Raw genomic sequence first — 20,631 nt, forward strand, 5'->3', positions numbered from 1 at the left:
TACGAATAGTTGAAACGATATCGTGTTTACATCTTATTCTCTTTCGACATTATCGTCATGAAAATATATGGACCGTAGATTTGAAATCTTATTTTCATCTCTGTCAAGATCGCCGACATTGCAATTTCTGCAATGTTTAGGTTCCTCCACACACCCCCAGCTTATATTCTCATATTACTGAGCATGACTTTTAACAAGCATATCAAACTTTAAAAACTGGCCAAGAATTAAAACATAATTAATACTGATTTTTAAAAAATTTAATTTCATAAGTTTTAAGATTTTTCAAAATATGATAGTTTTTGATACGTAGCACAACAAATTTTGTGTTTTCCTGGAATATATTGTTAAGCCCAGAAAACAACCACTAGAAATTAATTTTATCAGTCAACATATTTTTTAAAGAAATTAATAAAAGTTATTTAAAAAAATAGATATAACTCATTTACTCCAAAATACATGGGGAAAAATTAGGGAAGACTCCTGATAGTATAGAAGAAACGAAAATGAATTAAATTACAACAAAAAAAATAATTAAAATCAAATTTATTGATTTAGAAAAATTATTTTCAAAATATGTGGCATCAAAGTTCCTTTTTAGAGTTATCTTTCCTGTTAACCAGGACTCAAAAACTAAGTCTCCGCATACGTCATCATACTCAGTCATTATTGGCAACTGAACTGGAAAGATATAAATGAGCAAAACTAGAAATGTACACTATTTATCAATATTTATAAACACCGAATGAGATAGGTATTATTGAAGCGCACAAATCAGTGTGCAAAAATATCAACTTTTCAAAAATAGTCTGTTACAGACCTTGTTGACGATATCTCAGTGGATTGATTAGCCTGAAAGTATAAATATACTTATCTACTTTGCGTAGATATACCTGTTATTTCCGAATTATTATGCTACAAAAACTCAAACGTGTGCTGTTTTTTTATTGGAAAAAATCGACACATTTTTCTTTCGGTCACGCTGTGAGATCTCATGCCTTGTGTTCATTATTTATAATCAGGGTGTCGCTTTCAGTTGACTGTATACTTTTCCTTTGACGAGACCTTTATATCTAAAGCGTTTATAAGACTCTCTTACAGTCGGTGCCAGTCAAATCGTCATTGCACAAACTATATAAAACCGGAAGTAAAAATATTTTTCTGATATACGTCACAAGTCACGGGGTGTGGAGGACCCTTAAGGTCAGACAACACGTTCCTCAAAAATATATAATTTTACCCAAGAATTTGCCATTGAAGTATTGTTGCTTAAACATGTTTCCTCACAAAAAATTGAGGTGCCTTGCCAGACATTTGGGCAAGATACCAGAGAGTAATATTTCTAATATCCTTATGGGTAATCTTTTGAATCTCCAATGTCACAATTTTTGCTGAACCTATTTTTAAAAACATATTGAAAACAATTTAGAAATCACAAGAGAATGAGAGGTATGAATAATTTGTGATATAATATCAAGAAAATCAAAAAAATATTTTGATGAACGTGTCGTCACACCTTAATATAATGTTATTTCCAAATCTTGGCAAGAAACGCATGTGTCGAATGATATAGCATCATTAAAGAAATAGATAAATAAAAAGGCAGTCATCTGCTTTTTTCAAATATTATAAAAATATTATAGTTAAAGAAAAAAAAACGCAAATAGTAAGATTGTAAGCAAAAAATGAATATTTATCATAAGAGTTATTATCAATATAATTTCAAGTTACAATGAATAATACAATTGACTTTTATGAAAATAATTATCCATTCAAACGAGTTTATTTCAACAATCCCCAAGATTCACAAGCCCAATGTTAAATTTAAAAAAAAAAGAGATGCTACCTATTTATTTAAGTATTGGATAGGCATAATTGATTCTTCCTTGAATTGTGTGCCAACAAATTGATTGCGCGTTCTGAAAATTTGTTTGCACACACCGTTGCAGTTATGAGACTAATTTTTTCAAAACATAATAATTCAGTGCTTATATTTACATTTTTGAAATCACTATCTTTTGCGTAAATGTGATTTATATTTCAAAACCCCTGTATTATCCTAGGCCTTCGGGTAAGTTACAAATAATGGAAGAGCTATTGCAACAGCTACTACATCAAATTCTTCAATGTTAGCGAGGATTTTGATTTTCCCTTTGAAATTGGATTTGTACGGTGTACACGTTGGTGACGTCAAAAGAAAATTCTTCAATTTTGATCTCTCCATCCGTGTTATGGTGTATTGAATGCCGAAGTTGTCCACACATCAGCAAAATACATGTGGAATCCACATATTCGTGTTTCTAAACAGGGCGACAAGCTCTTTTATTGTTCATGTTTTCATTTTACCAGGTGTGTTCGTTTTGCTAACTGCACACATCACTGAATACGAGCTGACAACATTGATATGTTGGTTTTGTTTTCACATTTCTACTCTGAATTTTCGGGATTAGAGTTTTAATGTTTTTATTTATACACAACAAATGTTCCACTTTTTTTTAGAAATATTAAGGAAAACCTTAACTGATTGAAAATGCAGGATAAGTGGCAATCAAACGCGTCCCGAAATTCGTATTTTTAATAATCTTAAGATTTCTGAAGTTTCTAAACACGCTCTTATAATATATCTTTCTGATGTGATCAAGAAACATGAAATTCATGATATTATTCAGAAGTTTTTGGGAAATATTAACATCAAATCTGTCTCCAGGCCCCTTTAAAACATAGTTCTTTGAATATGCTTTGCCAAAAATATTCATGTATTGTGAACATAAAATTAATTCTGTTTTTAGCCTGAAATTGGCATAACTTGACCCATATCTCGAAATTCACATCACTGGATCCAACTTATTATTTCTTTTCTTTTTTTAAGCTACAAGGATACTTCCTACCTTGCTTGGTGTAAAAAAAAAATCATATTATTATTATTATTATTACATATGATTAAATTTTTAATATCCAAAATATGAAAGAAAAGGTCAAATAAGAATTAACACCATTTATTAATGTACAAACTTTATTAAATAATATATAATTGAACTATTTTCGATAAATAATATATGGAGATAACAAACAGTAATGAAGTTCAAAAGTCAAATAAATCAATTTAAATCGGGAGGAGAGCAAACACATACCTCTAGAAATATCAGAGGTGGTATCAGGTGCCATGGAGGAGTAAGCATCCCCTGCCGACCGGTAGTATGTATATTTTACATGGTAATATTATACAACGCACTCATAAAACGCGTAGTATATGAGAACTAGTCTACAATATGAACACTTGCGTGTAGTAGATATTTATGAATTGAAACTCGACGTTATCGCTAAAAATCGGACGGCTAAGCAAAATAATATTTACCAGCGTACAGAATTTTCTTTTAACCGTTAAAACTGTAATGGATGATATATTTGCGGTGTGATGTATTCCTCAGTAAACAATCGCATTTTGTTACACAGTTACATTCAATGATGTGGAGGGTTGCTTTCGAGATATCAAGTTTGTTCACGGTAAATATGTTGGGAATATACGGAAGCGTAAAGGTCTCTACTCTTGTTTTGTTGTAACTTGTATATTGTTTTTATTACATTTTCCACGGTGAAATACTGTGATTTATTTATTGAATAAAAGGGATATTCTCTCACAGTGTGAAAGGATACCAAAATGATATTCTCTCAGTGTGAAAGGATGTCAAAGTAAGTAAAAAATAATTTCTGGCCTGTCATAAGATAGAGATAGTAACTAACCATCTTGATAAAGCTAAATCTGGATATTTCTTCCCAAATATGTTGCTAAAATCCATGCTATGTAATGTTTTCAATCTCACAACTAGTAAGCTATGACGTCTCAACCGCTCAACTATGACGTCAAGCCTATGACACTGTGTAAAGAAAAGACAGGGGCAAAGGGAAATTTAAAAAAATGTAATAAACAGAAAATTCAATGTTTTATAGATGAATATGGAATTTATTTCACTCGTGAAAATATAAAAAAAAATCTTGTCCCACTCGTAAAATCAATTCCATATTCATCTACAAAACATTGAATATCCTCTATGTATTTTATTGCCTTATCAACATATAAAGTGTTACAAATCTTTATTTATACACATATTCTGCATTGTATTCAGATGTTTTTACAAAATTTTATGTATCTTTTCTTACTTAATTGATTTTATTGCTGTAAGTATTATCGACCTAAAAAATATTAATTTGATGATACTGATATTAAAAAATATATTAATTTTAAGATATTGATCAAAGCAAGATATTTAATCATATCACTATAGTAATATCGATTTGTAAAAATAAATATATGGCTATATCGATATAAATGTATGAATATTTCCGAGAAAAAAAAGTAAGAAAAGAAGTTAGAAAATATTGTTATTGAATTAACTTCGCGGGGGCAGGAATTGTAGGAATCTTCACATCTCTCGGGATTCAGTGAAAGGTCCTGTACCATGTATTTACTATCGTATTTGATTGTAGGCTGATACAGATTCAAATTTGTTTTGAAAAATGGGGATAGAGAGACATCAGCAGTATCGTTATAGGGGGCTGCTGTCCCGGTCACTACTTTTGAAGAGGGGGAGAGGCAAAAGTGTCTTTGTGCTCCTTCTCAGGTTTTTAAGCCTGAGTAAATAGTATAGATCCGCTAATATATCCCAAAAATAAAGAAGAATCCTTGCAATTGGATAATTAAATCTCTGGGTTTTTTTTCTTGCTATATATTTTATTTGGCTGACCCCCACCCTTTCCCCTTTTTTTACTTTGTGAATAAGATTATGCAAATTGGCAGCAATGAAGCACAAATTATTTTACACTATTCTAAGTAATAAGAAGTTTGACCTGATGTGGTGATAGTTAAATTTTATCTGATATATTTATTTTCTTTAACAGCTTATATTTCTGAGTTTAGAGGGTGGGGGTTCAAGACTGTGAAGGTTCGCATCTATGTGGTAGAAACAAATAAATATTACACATGTAGTCTAATAAAAATAATATTTACACGTGCAATGTAAAACTTGCATATAATTGAACATAATCAATGAGGTTTACATTTTTGTCAGTTTGTAGACTGGAAAAAATTCTGATATATGCTGATTTAAAACTTTGTAATGATGGATAACTCTTTAAAAATTCTGGCAATTCATTCCATATTTGCGAGCCGTATATTTTAAAAGATCTTCTATAATATTCTTTTTTTTTTTTTTTTTTTTTTTTTTTGCCCTCGGGATATACAATACATTGCTCTGACTTAATCTTGTAGGCCTATTGTTTATTTCATGTACATATTTAAAAGCATCTAAATAATCTGGAGTTAATCCATGCAGGACTTTAAAAACAAGGATGAAAGTTCTATAAATAAAATAGTCATTTATTGGCATCCATCTGAGTTGTAGAAATATTTCTGATGTAGGTGTATAAAAGGTTTTATTTAAAATCACTCTAGCGGCTCGCTTTACACATGGCACATTGTGCATGTGCCGTAAGGTAATCTGAGAGATGTGAATTTTCCATAGAATTCCCGCGCACGCAAAGTTAGTTGGAAAACAATATTTTCAAACTTTTCCTTAGAAATACTAGCATATTTATATCAATTTAACTACTATGCATATATTTGTATTGTTGTATGTCGAGCTAACTATATCGATATCTTTAATTCTCATCCTGAAATCAATATTTTTTTTAAAATCAATATTTTTTAAGTCGCTATAACCTTTAGCAATAAAATCCATCATACAGAAAAGACGCTTTAAATTATGTGAAAATACCCAGAAACAATGCAACATATAATACTTATTTCTTCCAAACTTCTCATCTTACTTTTAAAGATTTTTTTTACCAAAAATTTTTTATGAGGAAAACAACAAAAGCACATATTCTCTTTTGTTCCCTTGAAACCTGTTTTGCGTGTGTGGAAACGCTGTTTCTTATTGGGAAGAAAAATATTCATGTCTATATGAAGTATTGCAACATTCAGTCCTTCACTGCCACATATGAAAATGGGCAAGACCTTTCGAATGTGAACTTTATCTTGGATATTTACTTATGACGGAGAACATGCCTATGCTGTGTACAGTACATTTTATATCGGAGATGAAAAAAATAAATATACACTTACAGTATCTGGATACAACGGAACAGCTGCCAGTGTAGTGGGATCAAGGTTTTCATATTGACAATATATGAAGGATAAATGCTTACAGTGCAGAGAATGCATACGCATTGAAATACATAGATACGGAGAATATTGAAACTTTTCATTTTTACGAATTTAAATTTATTTCCCTCAACACTAATTGGATTCTTTAAAGCTAACTTAAATTCTTCCCAAGCCATAGGGCTCTTCTGAGAATCATTGACTTCTCTTGGATGAGATACCATCACAAGCAAACTTCCAATAGAACCCTTTACCCATTTTTAGGTGATTTGAAACATATCTTATGTATAGACACAACAGCAATCTTCTGATTGTTTGCCAAACGCCCCTGGCCACTGAACCATGAGCTCAGATCTATTTCATCATTATGTTTATTTTCAATAAATTTAATATACCAATGGACACAAGGTAATATTATATGTTTGTTCACAATTGAAATTTAAAACATCATCAATTTTTTTTTTTTTTTTTAAATCTGAAATGACACCATGACGTTTTAAAATCTCGAATTTACGTAAAATTACGTGTTTGTAATAATTAACACTAGAATTCAAATGTATTTTTACGCAAAAAATTCACTGTTGCAATCTAGTTATCATTCTTTACAATATATTCAATATCCACTTCCAGTTCGCTATTAGAAAAATTGAAACATAAAGCAGATTTCACTAAGTGCAATTTCAAAATTTCTCAGGGATAGTAACATTTTCCTCTCACCATTCATAACAAGTAACTCGATCCGGTAACCATCTGAGGTATCCTCTTCCTCATTGATCCCGATACGAAGACGTTTCTAGTCACTATGAGTTTAGATAATACAAATAAGTGCTTTACCAGATTGTGGGAAAGCAATTCAACTTAACATATACACGGTACACAGATCAATCATATTTTAGATATTTTTTCTTGCTGTGCATGATGCTAAAAATATCATTTATATATTAACAAATACTAAAAAAGATCAGTGGGTGAGGTGACTCATTATATGGTATAAGGCTTACCTCTTAAAGACCTGAATTATGATAATTAAAGTGGCGGTTACTATGGTTACTGTGTAACGATAAATATCTTATAAATAATTAGTGGACATTAATGTTATCTATACTCTGTTACAGGTGACAGTTTAAAGTATCACAGTGGTATGAATTTCACCACTCAGGATCAGGACAACGACAAGAGGATTGATGGTAATTGTGCTATAGTACGACACGGAGCCTGGTGGTACAGGGACTGTGACTACTCAAACCTTAACGGGCAGTACGCCCAGTCTGCCCTGTCTGGTCAATACTACTCGAAATGGTGGCACTTGAAACGTAAAAATGAAGCATTAAAACAGACTCAGATGATGATCAGGCACAAAGACTACAGTTAATGTATCATCAATCCTGAAATATTTACAAGGAAATTAATAGTCAAGTTTTGTTACAGACAAGAGTTTTAGCATCTCTATATGGTTTCCTTCTTACTCAATATCATTGATCATTCTATGCTTTAAGTAAGGTAATAAAGACTCTACATCTATCTTTCAGAGTAAAATCATCTTGACATGTTCATTATTGTTCTGACAAAACATTAAAATCCAGTTAAGTAAGCATTCTTTTTTGATGTATTATTCAGGCAATATCCTTGTATTGCAGGTATTAAGATTCATGCTCTGTTTCTTATGACATATACTGAAATTTTGTATTCTCACTATATGATACCTGCATCATTTCAAAACGTCTGCTGAAAATACGAATATCATGAATCAACGAGAACGGACAGCAAACAAATTTTGTAGTACTTGGTAATTAATATCAGCATTAATGAATATACAGTGGTTGCTGTGACATGATAAATACCCGCTCAGGTATAACTGAAAAAGACGAGTTTTTTGTCACTGGTTATCAATACAAAACTTATACATATACATAAAATGAAATTAAGAGAACAGCACTGTTCAGATAAAAGAGTTCAGACTTTCAGACTTTGAAAGGCAAACAAGTTTTCTTTATTGTATTTTTTTTAAATAGATATATATGATACTTTTAAATTCTTATTATTTCAGATGTTATTAGAAATAGCTCTTTTAAAGTTGATAATATTTATTTAAAGTTTGGCATATCTGGTCGCGGTGACATAATTTATGACAAAAAATTTGGGATTAGCCACCGGGTCGTCTCCATAACAAGTTCATGAATGCACAACGCCACGCAATATGGATACAATGGGCCAATATCCCATTAATAATGTTATCAATGTCAAATGAATGGGCAATGACCCATCAACAATGTTATCAATAGCAAATCAATATAATATAGTTCAATGGGCCAGTATGGTTATTAAGTTTACCTACTATACTCTGAAGGGCCCTTTATTGGGAAGCTCTAAGATTTGCGAGATTTCTAGACCTTTTGTAGCTGGGATTCGAATTTGCATTTTTATTGTATCTATTTCTAAACCCAAGAACACAAAGCATGTGGTGGGCCCACGGGATGATACAGAATATCTAAATGGCAATATTTTTGTCTATGTAGAAGCCTCCACTGAAATAAAATCCTAGTAACCCATCGTCCCCTGGGTATACTAATATTAGCCTATATACACTTTTAATGTCTGCTTTAGTCAAGAGGGGCGTATGGTATCCACAACTGTGAACTTGGTTGGTACGTGATCAAATCTACTGAGAAGCCCTTCGGGCTTCACAGGATTTGATCCCCTGACCAACCAAGTTCATTTCCCAGAGAACTTTTTTACATTGTTGTTTATTTCTTAAGTAAATTAATGCGAAGTGAAATAATGCGAATCAAATTAATATGAATTAAATTGCGTTCACACGACAGCTAATCGAAGTAAACTAATGCGAATTCAGATGTTATTGCAACAAAGGTTTTTCAATAAGGCTATTATGACGCCATTTTCTAATCACGTCATCTTATGCAGAGCAGATCTATTTGACATAATGGCATAGTGACTTCAGGAACATATTTCAGTGATTAGCATAATGTTTCTCTATTTTCACTAAAATATAGCATAAGTACCTATATCTGACCACTGTTATATAGCATGTGACTTAATTTTGCCATTACGCATGCGTGAAAATTTAATTAGAATTAGCTTTGCTTAGCGTTCACACGGAGCTAATGCGAAGAAATTAAGTGCACAGTAAATTAATTTGTATTAAACTAATTCGTATTAAATTCCCCGTGTGAACGTGGTTAAAATTGAATTCGCAGTAACTTACGCTAAATTCGAATTAAACTCTCCGTGTGAACAGGGCATTACTTCGCATCAATGTACTGCAAATTGCATTTTCCGTGTAAACAGGGCATAATAATCGGTTTGAAACCATTATCCAAATCCCTGAATGACTGCTCGTCTGGGTAGTCTTGAAGATACTGCGAGAATATCTGAATTTGTCTGCTTCCCAGGGACTAGTGTTGATTAGGCTCTAATATCATTTGAAAACTTGTTAAATTTGCTATTTAATGATCTTAAATAGCAAATTTAAGATCATTTATAATAAATAAACTTTCATTTATATCTTATTAAAATTTAATGAATAAATATTTTATAAATCAACTTTTTCGTATTTCACCTCTCATAGTCATCATTTTGTCTGAAGGTAGATTATAGACTGAACTTAAAAACCATATCTTACATTTTTGATAAATCTTCTGATTCAAAAGTTACAGCCAATTTATAAGCCTAATTTTACATTTGCCTCAATAATTCCCGAACTAAGCAAGATATCAAAACTCTGAGATACGGTTTTGTGAACACACATTTGAAAAGCAATCTAGCCAGTTTTAAAAAAAAATGGTCTATAGATAAAGGAGCTGAATCCTTTGAAATGATACCACCAACTGTCTGTTCTTACTTTACAGTAGAGGCCAAAAAAACCATTACACAACAAAATCTGCCAAAGCTAGAAATATACGACACCTTGGAGATTCAGCTTTGGATACCTGTCGCTTATCCATATTTCCTATGCATATTCACGTGAATGGGAGGTTCTTTTCTGTATTTAGGTGTTTTTAATTAAGTAAAACAGGTTCAATCCTGATTCAGAGAGATATCCCGGCAAAATGGCAAGAGCAAAGCCCCATCTCCAATTGTATGGTCATAAGTGATCTGTTAGATCTCCCTCCCTTAATCTAGAGTCCCTGTAGTTAATTACTGATAACCCCTGCGTGGCTAGTGAAGAATTCCCCAAGTGGCCACTGTGATTTATTGCATCTTTCAGAGCAGGCAGTCACAGATCAAATAAGAAGTTTCAATAACGGAACATTCACATGTGTTAGTGTTTATGTATCATTATTGTTAAATAATTAGAAAACCAATTCATAATCAGCAAGAATTTTTCATGCATTATAAAGCAGTGATTAACTTCTTTTTCTTAGCCAAATATCTCAGAATTGACATAAATCTTGAAAAAAAAGCCGTTGGTGTATCCTAAAGGTTGGTCGCGGGCTTACTGCGTAAAAAATCTTGCGAAAAAACATGTCTTGAAAATTTGATATAATGTTCCTCAGAATTTGTAGCTTATTATTTGTAATTTTTATCAAATTTGCCTACTTGGATTTCATGCTATATTTCTGTAAACGCGGCATAGTTTTTGGTACTAATTTTACGCTTTCCTATGGAAATATAAAGAAAAATGGCGTTTAAAAACCAATTTTACGGAAAGAGTTTCTTTTAAAAACGTCGAATAACTTTTTTTAAAGACGTTGACGAATTAGTCAAGAATTTCAAAATATCAAAATGAGGTAAAATTTGAAATATTGAGATAAAAAAAATCAATGTCTTCTCCTTAGTTTTTTTTTTTTTTTTTTTTTTTTTTTTTTTTTTTTTTTTTTTTTTTTTGCTATATAATTTCAAAGTTTACGTTTATATTACCAAAATGTTGCGTTTTAATATGGCGTTATTTATGGCTATAACGTCATTTTGAAGAATGTAATTGCGTTTACATGGATAGCTTTATATTTGGAGTATACAAGATTAAAAAGTTGACATAGATGTACACTGTAATTTTATTCAGCATTTCATTAATTGCCAAAACATGTTAGGAAGACCTGCAACTTATCCTCACTAGTATTGATACTGCCCACATAGTCAGAATGAAAGGGTATATTGATATACACATTCTTCGTCCATTAGAATTAATATCCAGCGATAACACCATATTTCATGTACTTTTAGGACTTTCATGTTCATTCAAATTTTATCACTTCATTCGAAAACGGTGTAGAAAAAAACCCATCTCCACTACTGAGGAAAGGGGGGGGGGGGGGTGTTACCGCAATGTTCTTTATACATCAGTTGCATGCCAGTATATCGCCCTAACTCTCAAACAATTGTTTTTTTTTCTTTATCAAATTTTCATGGGCAAAATGTAAATAACTTGCATTCAGCTTATACACAGGCAGCTTTTTTGAATAAAAAAATGTTCTTGATACTTGTATTACGTAATAGTATATGATTATTTTTTTATAGTATCATATAGGATATATTATATAAATATTGCATGCTAGCTAGGGTAACAATGGAAATTGTCACCCCAAGAAAACCATTGTTGACCGAGGCGAAGCCGAGGTCAACAATGGTTTTCGAGGGGTGACAATTTCCAATGTTACCCTAGCTAGCATGCAATATTTATTATATTATACTGAATGTTATATATAAAATGTTTCACAGTGTATGTATCAAAATGAAACAACTTTAATTTTTTTAAAAATGTCTTTCTTTAATCACAAGTCAAATTGAATTCAATTAATTTCACAGAACACTGTGTTGAAAGAAAAAAAAATATCACATCACACCATGTTTTTAATTAAATGAACATCATATAACATATAACATTAACTGAAAAAATGGATATCTCAGAACAAATGGATATCACAGTTTGAGTGGAACATAATATTAAGGATCAGTTCAAAGAAGTTCGCTATTTACTTTGGGGGCTCAAAGTTGAAATGAACCACACAGTTATTGAGAGATTGGTATACATTAATGCCCATTGAACTGACATTGGGGGGTACTGAATTTAAGTTTAAGAAATTTAGTGGCTGTGGAGATTCCACCGATATCTCCTGGTTTGTAGGAACTTCTGAAAATGTAATGTCATTAAATATAGCATCGAGTTCCTCCATAGTTATATCTTCTAAAGCAACGTTTTCATTCTCTTTCTGATCATCTCGTGATCCTAGAATTCCACTTAAACAGTCTGTCATTTCCTGTTTCTTTGGATCACTGAGTCGACAAGCATAACTTCTAATTGAAGCTTCGCTTTTATAACCTGATGCTCTCATGATATGCCGTGCTTCTCAAAATATCTCATTATATACTGATTATGAGCTGTTTTTACATGATAATACTGCCAATGTATTCACTGCGTATGTTCATGCTTTACTGACAGATCGTGTATGACGTCACCGACATGTTGGACGCGCATTGTAGGGAAACAGAGGAGTGGAACACCATATTCCATTATTTGTTAATGTTTACAAGAATGTTAAAACTTTTTATTATTTTCATATAAGATGTTTGCTCTGCTCCTATTTTGTATTGTTTAATGGACTTTTGAGCTTGAATACTTATTTTTAGCGCTATTTCTGCATACTATCTCCTCCAGTCATCGTTGTGTATAAACTCGACATATTTGGACAGGCTGGCCTGAAGGATTTCTGCACGTCTTTGTGTTTCAGACAATTTTAGTGAAGTATTTTTTTTCCACTAGATACAAAAGATGCTACCTTATTCTCATTTTGCTATTGAGAAACATTTTTCAACCATCGATCAGTTTATTGATTCTCCATCTCTCATAGTCTACGGAATTTTGTTCATATAAATTCCACTATATACTAAGCCGGGAGCGATAACTCTTAAAGTTATGATGAAATTTGAGAAAACGAACAGTAATCAAGCTCAAAGGTTAAACACAGACCTCTGAAAACAGAGGTGTGATCAGGTGCCATGGAGGATTGAGTGTCCGCTGTCGACTGGTCACACCCAACGTGTGCTCTTCATCGGTAAAATAATATAGATACATCTGTACACAGTTCAGTGTGAAAATAATGGCCTTATAATTCTTATAAAAGACTTCAGTAATATATTCGACTTAACCAATTAAATATGTGGAGATAACGAAGAGTATTCGAGCTCAAAAGTCCATTAAACATTACAAAATAGAAGCAGAGCATACAACACCTCTAAGACATCAGAGATGGGATCAGGTGCCATGGAGAAGCGAGCATCCCCTGCCGATCGGTCGCACCCGTCGTGTGCTCCTTGTCATGATCAGAAAATAACGGAAAAATCCGTCGACAATTCAGTGTGTAAAAAATGGCCTAACAATCAGTATGAAAAAGGGCAGTCAGCATTTGACTTAAAGATTGTATCTGCTGACAAGGTCATTGTATCGACCAAAGAACTTACGAAATGATGACTTTAAACGAGACTTCTGATATTCTTGTTTCATCAACTTGTTTGTCAAAAACTTACATCGTTTTAGAAATTTTTGATACGTACAGCATGTTCTAGCGTATCGAATCAACTGAGAGATATATAAAGTGAAAAATAAAATGCAGTTTCCATGTTAATGATTCATCCAACCTTCTCATGTAGAAGAGTAAACTCTGCCTCATAGGAATATAAAACAAGTTAGCTTATAAAATTATGCCATGGTAAATAAAGAAAAATGATGTTTAAGATTTTAAATTTACAGACTAGCAAACTTGTATATTTCAATAACGAAGGGAATGAGGCCATCCACGCCTTAAGAAGGGATAAAAACCAAGAACTCCGAATTGATCTCCAGAGACATAATGGAGAACAGGCTTATGCTGTGTATGCCACATTTTACATCGTAGATGAAAACAATAAATATACCCTTACAGTATCTGGTTACAACGGAACAGCGGGTGAGTGAAAGGTTCAAGATATTGTATAATGAAAATATATTAAGCATATTAAGTGCATATAGTGCCGAACATAAGTTTTTCAATACTCAGAGACAGGGGGTATTTTATCATGTCATGTATGAAAATATAAATTCAAAGTTCTTCGGCACATGCCATTTATTTTAAAAACGTATCTAAATCCTTCCCAGGCCTTGAGGCTCTTAGGCTAATATAACCGATTTCTGTAGATTTCTGTAGTGCTAAGCGATGACAGTCATAAAATTTTCTTCAATGAGACTCAAGCCATCGCAAGCTACTCTCCAGCGTAATTCTTATCCAGTTATCTGGTGGAAGAAACAATACTGATGGGTATCTCATGCATTGACACAATACAGTCCAAACATTGAGATTTGAACAACCAGCAATCTTTGATAACTTGGCAAAATCCTCTTAGCCACTGAACCATCTTTGTATCAATAGTCTATGATAACTGAAAGGGTATATTCACACCTGAGTCTAGGACAAGGGACTAATCGTTAATGTTTAACGATAATTATCTAATTGATTAATTAAAAAGATGTAGATTTCAATGTGATCAATACTGTGTTCCAGGTGACAGTTTGATTTATCATAATGGTATGAGATTTATCACTTAAGATCAGGACAATGACGTCGGTGTCAACTGTGCTACGTCATGGCAGGGAGGCTGGTGGTACAAGTCCTGCCACCACGCCAACTTAAACGGAAAAATACGCTGAGGCAAATGTGTCTGGTGGTCAATTTGCTGTATGGTTTCATTGGAAAAGAAACTACGAAGCGCTACAAAAGAATAAGATAATGATGAGACATTAGAACTAGATTAAATGTATAATCTGTCCGGATATATTTATCAAAATTTAACATTATAGTTCTTCACAAACATGTTTTTCCTTGTATACGATTTTTCTTTTCTCACAAAATATCACACATATCAGTTTGTCTGTTCCTTATTTCAGAGTGTAATAAATTTTGACATATTTATAATTAACTTGTCTTCTTTAAATGATGGTACATGTGATATACCATTCCAAGGACACTGGTGTACTTACATTGTCATGACTAAACCTGAAGGGACAGCATACTGAATCCATATGTGGCAGAGTCATATTTATTTAAAATATTTTTTTTTTATCTTTATTGAATAACTTACTGAGCCATAATTTACTTTATGCCATATTTGGTAGTAGTCTCCATTCATGAATTCTACTCACAAAATCTCATTGGCCAGTAAATTTGTACCCCTTGTTTAACCGGTTTTTCTGCTATATATACTGAGGCATGGGCCCATCCCTGTCAGTGCGGGAAATTTAATTTACCTATTACCAGCTGCCCGTTGTCACCACTTGAAAGGTAATTTTCTTAATCTATTAAATTTTTGTATTTTATTTATTAAGTCCAAGTTATAAGCTCAAGTATTTTTCATATTTTTGAAAGAAAGGTATTTTAAACTATGAAAATGACGTTTTGGGCTTAGTACACTTAAATTTTCTTATTTTTGAAGTGAATAGGAAATAAAAGTATTTTGTCTCAGAGTCTGTGTGTATTATGATATTGTATATATGCTTTTTGGTATTTGTAGATCTGCCATTGTTTTTTTCTTTTCCTAATAAATTTATAAACTGAACCTGCGTTTTCCATCTCCGCTTGGTTACACATATGTCGTATAAATTAGCAGTGTGGTAGCACTGAAGTTTCCTAGTATACTGTGATCTGATCATTGAGCTGTCTGGTACATGTAGTACTGAAGCTATCAAGTTATTTGTGACGTGCTCAAAAGGCCGTCTGGTTTCTCTCTATATTATAACTATTATTAATACCCAAGTGCAGTGATGGCGGAAACAGAGAAACACTATGATAAGACAATACGCAATTTATTAGTGCCCGTAATTTTAATATAGTACACAATACTAAGACAATATCGGAGCTGATAGACACGTCTGTCCTGCTCGTCAGATAACACAAAAAGAGAGCGAGAATAGGTACACGTCACAGCAGGAGCTTGTCGTATACCACGTGATCGGAGGTAGCAGGGAAATCCGTGCCTATAACCTCCAGGACCACTACACTCCTCCCCATTTTGATAAAGGGCGGTCCAGCTCGTAATACAATGGGACAAATTATAATGTACATCAGAGTAAAACACCTAGTAGGGCCTACCATACAAATACACATAAACAATACAAGCATACAATATCAATAGCAATTACTCATTAATGTTCATAATAAAATAATATAAAATTAACACAGTAAATGTCACAAATATTCATGACACTCCTCCGAACCCCGAGTCATCTCGGTCCAACACGTAGTCCCTCGATGATCTCCGACTCCTGTCGTCTACCAAGTCCAACTTTGTCATTTTCCACTCAGCTTGTATACAGGACATCCACAAACTTCAAAACATTGCAATGTATCACTGATAAAACAATGTAGTTCAGATTAGACTGTGTAATGTGTCACTGTTAAAACAATGTAGTACGGATTAGACTGCGGAATGTGTCACTGATAAAACAATGTAGTACAGATTGGACTGCGTAATGTGTCACTGCTAAAAAATAATGTAGTACAGATTAGACTGCGTAATGTGTCATTGAACATACAATGCAGTGCAAATTATACCGTGTAATGTGTCACTGATAAAACAATGTAGTTCAGATTACACTGTGTAATGTGTCACTGATAAAACAATGCAGTACAGATTACATTGTGTAATGTGTCACTGATAAAACACTGTAGTACATTGTGTCACTGATAAAAGAATGCAGTACAGATTACACTATGTAATGTGTCACTGAAAATACAATGCAGTACAAATTATACCGTGTAATGTGTCACTGTTAAAACAATGTACTACAGATCTATACTGTGCGATAAGTCACTGATAAAACAATTCATTACAAATTGGAGTGTATTATGTGTCACTGATTAAATAATGACTGTATTATGTGTTACAATATTATTTTCTTTAGCAAACAATAATGTAATTAAAAATTGCTTAAAGAACATGATAAGCGGGTGCTTTACAATCTCAGCCAAGGGAAAACAATTTAGAAAAAGTGTTTCTTTTCCCTCAGATTAATATTTATAGGAAGCAATCTTTGCAATGGAATTCAGTTTATGAAAAGCGAATGGCTTTGACAACCGTGAAAACACCAAAAATATTCCTAATGATCATTCCAATGCCCGAGGAATATAACAGTTACTTGTGCTATGAAGTTATAAAATTTTCCAATGAAGTACTTTTGCTGACTTCTGTTTAATTTTACACAAGGAAGTAAGTTATTGAATAGAAGGAGTACATATATAAGTAATGAAGACTTTTATCATTAATTCATATTATAAAGACCATGGAAAGACATATGAATGGTAATTAAATAGCAGGAATCACTTTAAAAAATCCACAGATATTGCTATTATATAATCCAAGATTGTAGAGCAAATTGAAACAAACAAACATGCTTCCATGAGAATTTAAATTTACCAATTATAACAATTTCAAACTAATTTATATACAAACTTGTGACAAAAGTATAATGTGTGTTTACAAGATCATGTAAGTGTATTATTCTACAAGCTCTGGTAACAACATAACAAACCACAGAATTCTAACAAGCACCGGTGACAACATCGCAGACCACAGAGTTTCTCAATATTTACCACAGGCTGCCGAGTGTCACCATGGAATACTGGTTACGCAGCACAGTTAAAGCTACAATAAGGAGGCGGGGCCTAATTCACACGGGAAATGCTCACTATGACATCATTCAAAAATATAAGTTCTTCAAATTACCACAAAATAAAATGATTTGCTATTTTTAACTGTTGGATAGCTTTAAACTACATCAATACTAAATATTGCACGTATTTTTCTCGTTGGTTAAATCACACACAGAAATATATAAACAATTCACTGATCGCAATGCATTTGTCAATGTGACGTCATATCGTAAAATTTGACGCAGTGTGTATGCAGTGAGAGGCGGATCAAGATATATTTTATACAATGACAAATGTATTTTGTAATTAGATAAACTATTTGCAGATATATCAGAGGCCTTAACTTGAATGCGATGTTTATTTTATGATTTTATTCATATACTTCCCGTACATTCCCTAGACAAGCGATACTGCAGTATATTTGTATTCAGATTCATTGAAGGGTAATAGAAGGGTCGTAATAAATCGATATATTGCAAGGGAATACCCTCAATGAATTACCGGTATGACAAGCTTTTACACATAAGCTTTAGAAGTATGAAGATATTTGAAAAGTGCTGCGAACCTGATGTAATCTTGCAAATAAATTAATTATATCTATATTTAATGTACTTGACCAGCAAAATATTCAACATACGGTGTATCAAATGTAATTATGGCAATTAGATAGTAGAATCTATATAGGTTCGCAGCACTTTTCACAAACTAGAGAGTGTTGAAAACAATTATAAGTTAAACTTAGATTTTTAACTTGGTTATGCCCTTGCAATATTGGAATTTATAGATGACCTCAATACTTCAGGTATATTTGCTAAAATTACGTGACTACCACATCATGTGACAGGTCTAAATAAGAAATCTAATCGTCCTCAACATGTAGTGTTTAGCCACATTGCATTTGTCCGATAATAGTAAAGTCCTAAAAAGAATCGCCCATCCTTGTAAAGAATGTATTTTCTATCTGAAAAAATTTCGCCGATATTTCCATTTGGCACCTTAACTGTACTGCGTAGTCAAATTTGGCTGCCCATTTACAATGAGTTGACCGTAATTTGGTGAGGTCCAGGTGGTGGACGATACTTTAAGGTCACTCCCTACCAGTTTTGTCCGGCCATCTTCTTCTACTAACCCTTCGGCTGGCCATCATGCTATTGTTTGAAATATAGATGTACTTACATATTTTCACCGATTGTCAGTTTGCTCATATTCTTTGTATCTGACGTAAAATTTTGATGTTGGCTTTTCTCAGAGTTTTAGCCGCAATAGAAGGTGAACATTTCATCTAAAATATTTTAACGAAAGTGGATCACATTAGGGAAAAAATGAGGACGGCTTGTATTTAGAAAGGTAATCTGTACAGTTATGTCAGATTTGATTATCTATTGTTAATCTATAAAGAAAACATGCCAATTACACTACTTGAAACATAGATATACATAAAACTGTCGTTAACTAAAAGCAAAATCAACAATTTATGGATTGAAGTTTTTTTTTTTAAATATGAATCTGCAAAACTCTGGAATTCTTTACCCGAATCTTTTAGAAATATTTCTATTTAATCTAAAATAACAGATTTTGTGTTTAGTTAAACTTGTTATAGATGCTGTGTCTTTTTATTGTGAATGTATTTTTTGCTTTAGGAATATTATAGTTCTGCGATATTGAAGTAGTTTTATCACTTCTACATTTTTATGTTGTTACGATAATATTAGGTAATATTATTATGAAGTTAGAAAATAGCTCTGAAGAGCTGTTGTTTTGTTTACCAAACCTGACAAACCCGACTTTAAATTAGGTTATTTTATCTTTCTTTCTTCATTTATGATTTAAGGTGATGAAATGAATAAGATTGACTTTTAATATTCTTGGTTATACAAAATCCACCTTTTTAGTTTTCTTCACTTTTTATGGATTTTGAATCAAAAATACTGATTGCGTTCGTGAATCCTTTACTGAGAATATTTAGGTGTAACGGAATTATTAATTAATGTTTGATTGCAAGGATACATTCGCATAGACAATGATGATAAAAAGTTATGTGTCAAAGCAATTCAATTCTATTCGCCGCATGGTCTGTGTTAGAATGAAACTGTGTTTAAATTAAATTTCAATTTACCAACTTGTCAAACGTCCATTGAATGCATAGACATTGATGATAAAAGGTTATGTTAAAGCAATTCAATGCTATTCGCCGCATGGACTTTGTAAGAAGGAAACTGTATTTAAATTAAATTCTCAACCGTGCGTATTGATTACCCAGTTTATCAAACGCCCATTGAATGCAGAGACATTGAAAACAATAAAATAACAGTCAGAAATATAATATGACTTTTCTATGTTTTGTACAGAACGATTGATTGATTGATTGTATATCGTTTTACGTCCCATTCGAGAATTTTTCACTCATATAGAGACGTCACCATATACCGGTGAAGGGCTTCAAATTTTGACCTTTACTCGGCACTCAGGGCCATTGAGCAGTGAGGGATCTTTATCGTGCCAACGCCTGCCGTGACACGGGGCCTCGGTTTTTAAGGTCTCATCCGAAGGACCCGCAACTTTCACTTCAAAGTGCCGAGCGCGTGGCGAAGGAACAGTTGCTACCTATTTTTTATCGACTTAGGTCTGTCGCGGCCGAGATTCGAACTCACGACCTCCCGATCACGGAGCGAGCGCTCTACCGACTGAGCTACCGTGAACGGTATGTACAGAACGAAGTAAAGTGAATAAAAGCTATGTTCCTCTTAGGATTAATTAGCATTAATATTAGAACAGGAAGTACTCCTCCAAATTAACAAAAATCATCCAGAAAAAAAGTAAAAATTGAAATGCACA

At 32.8% G+C, this 20,631-nt stretch overlaps 1 protein-coding gene across 1 annotated transcript in view; it reads left to right on the plus strand.

Moving 5' to 3' along the window:
* LOC133185663 (fibrinogen C domain-containing protein 1-B-like) overlaps positions 1-20,631 on the plus strand; it is a 150,201-nt gene that overhangs the window by 46,842 nt on the left and 82,728 nt on the right. The window lies entirely within an intron of this gene.

The sequence above is a fragment of the Saccostrea echinata genome, unplaced genomic scaffold (assembly GCF_033153115.1).
Source record: "Saccostrea echinata isolate AGI-Se365-2 ecotype Australia unplaced genomic scaffold, CSIRO_AGI_Sech_v1 ptg000012l, whole genome shotgun sequence".
NCBI classification, from domain to species: Eukaryota; Metazoa; Mollusca; class Bivalvia; order Ostreida; family Ostreidae; genus Saccostrea; species Saccostrea echinata.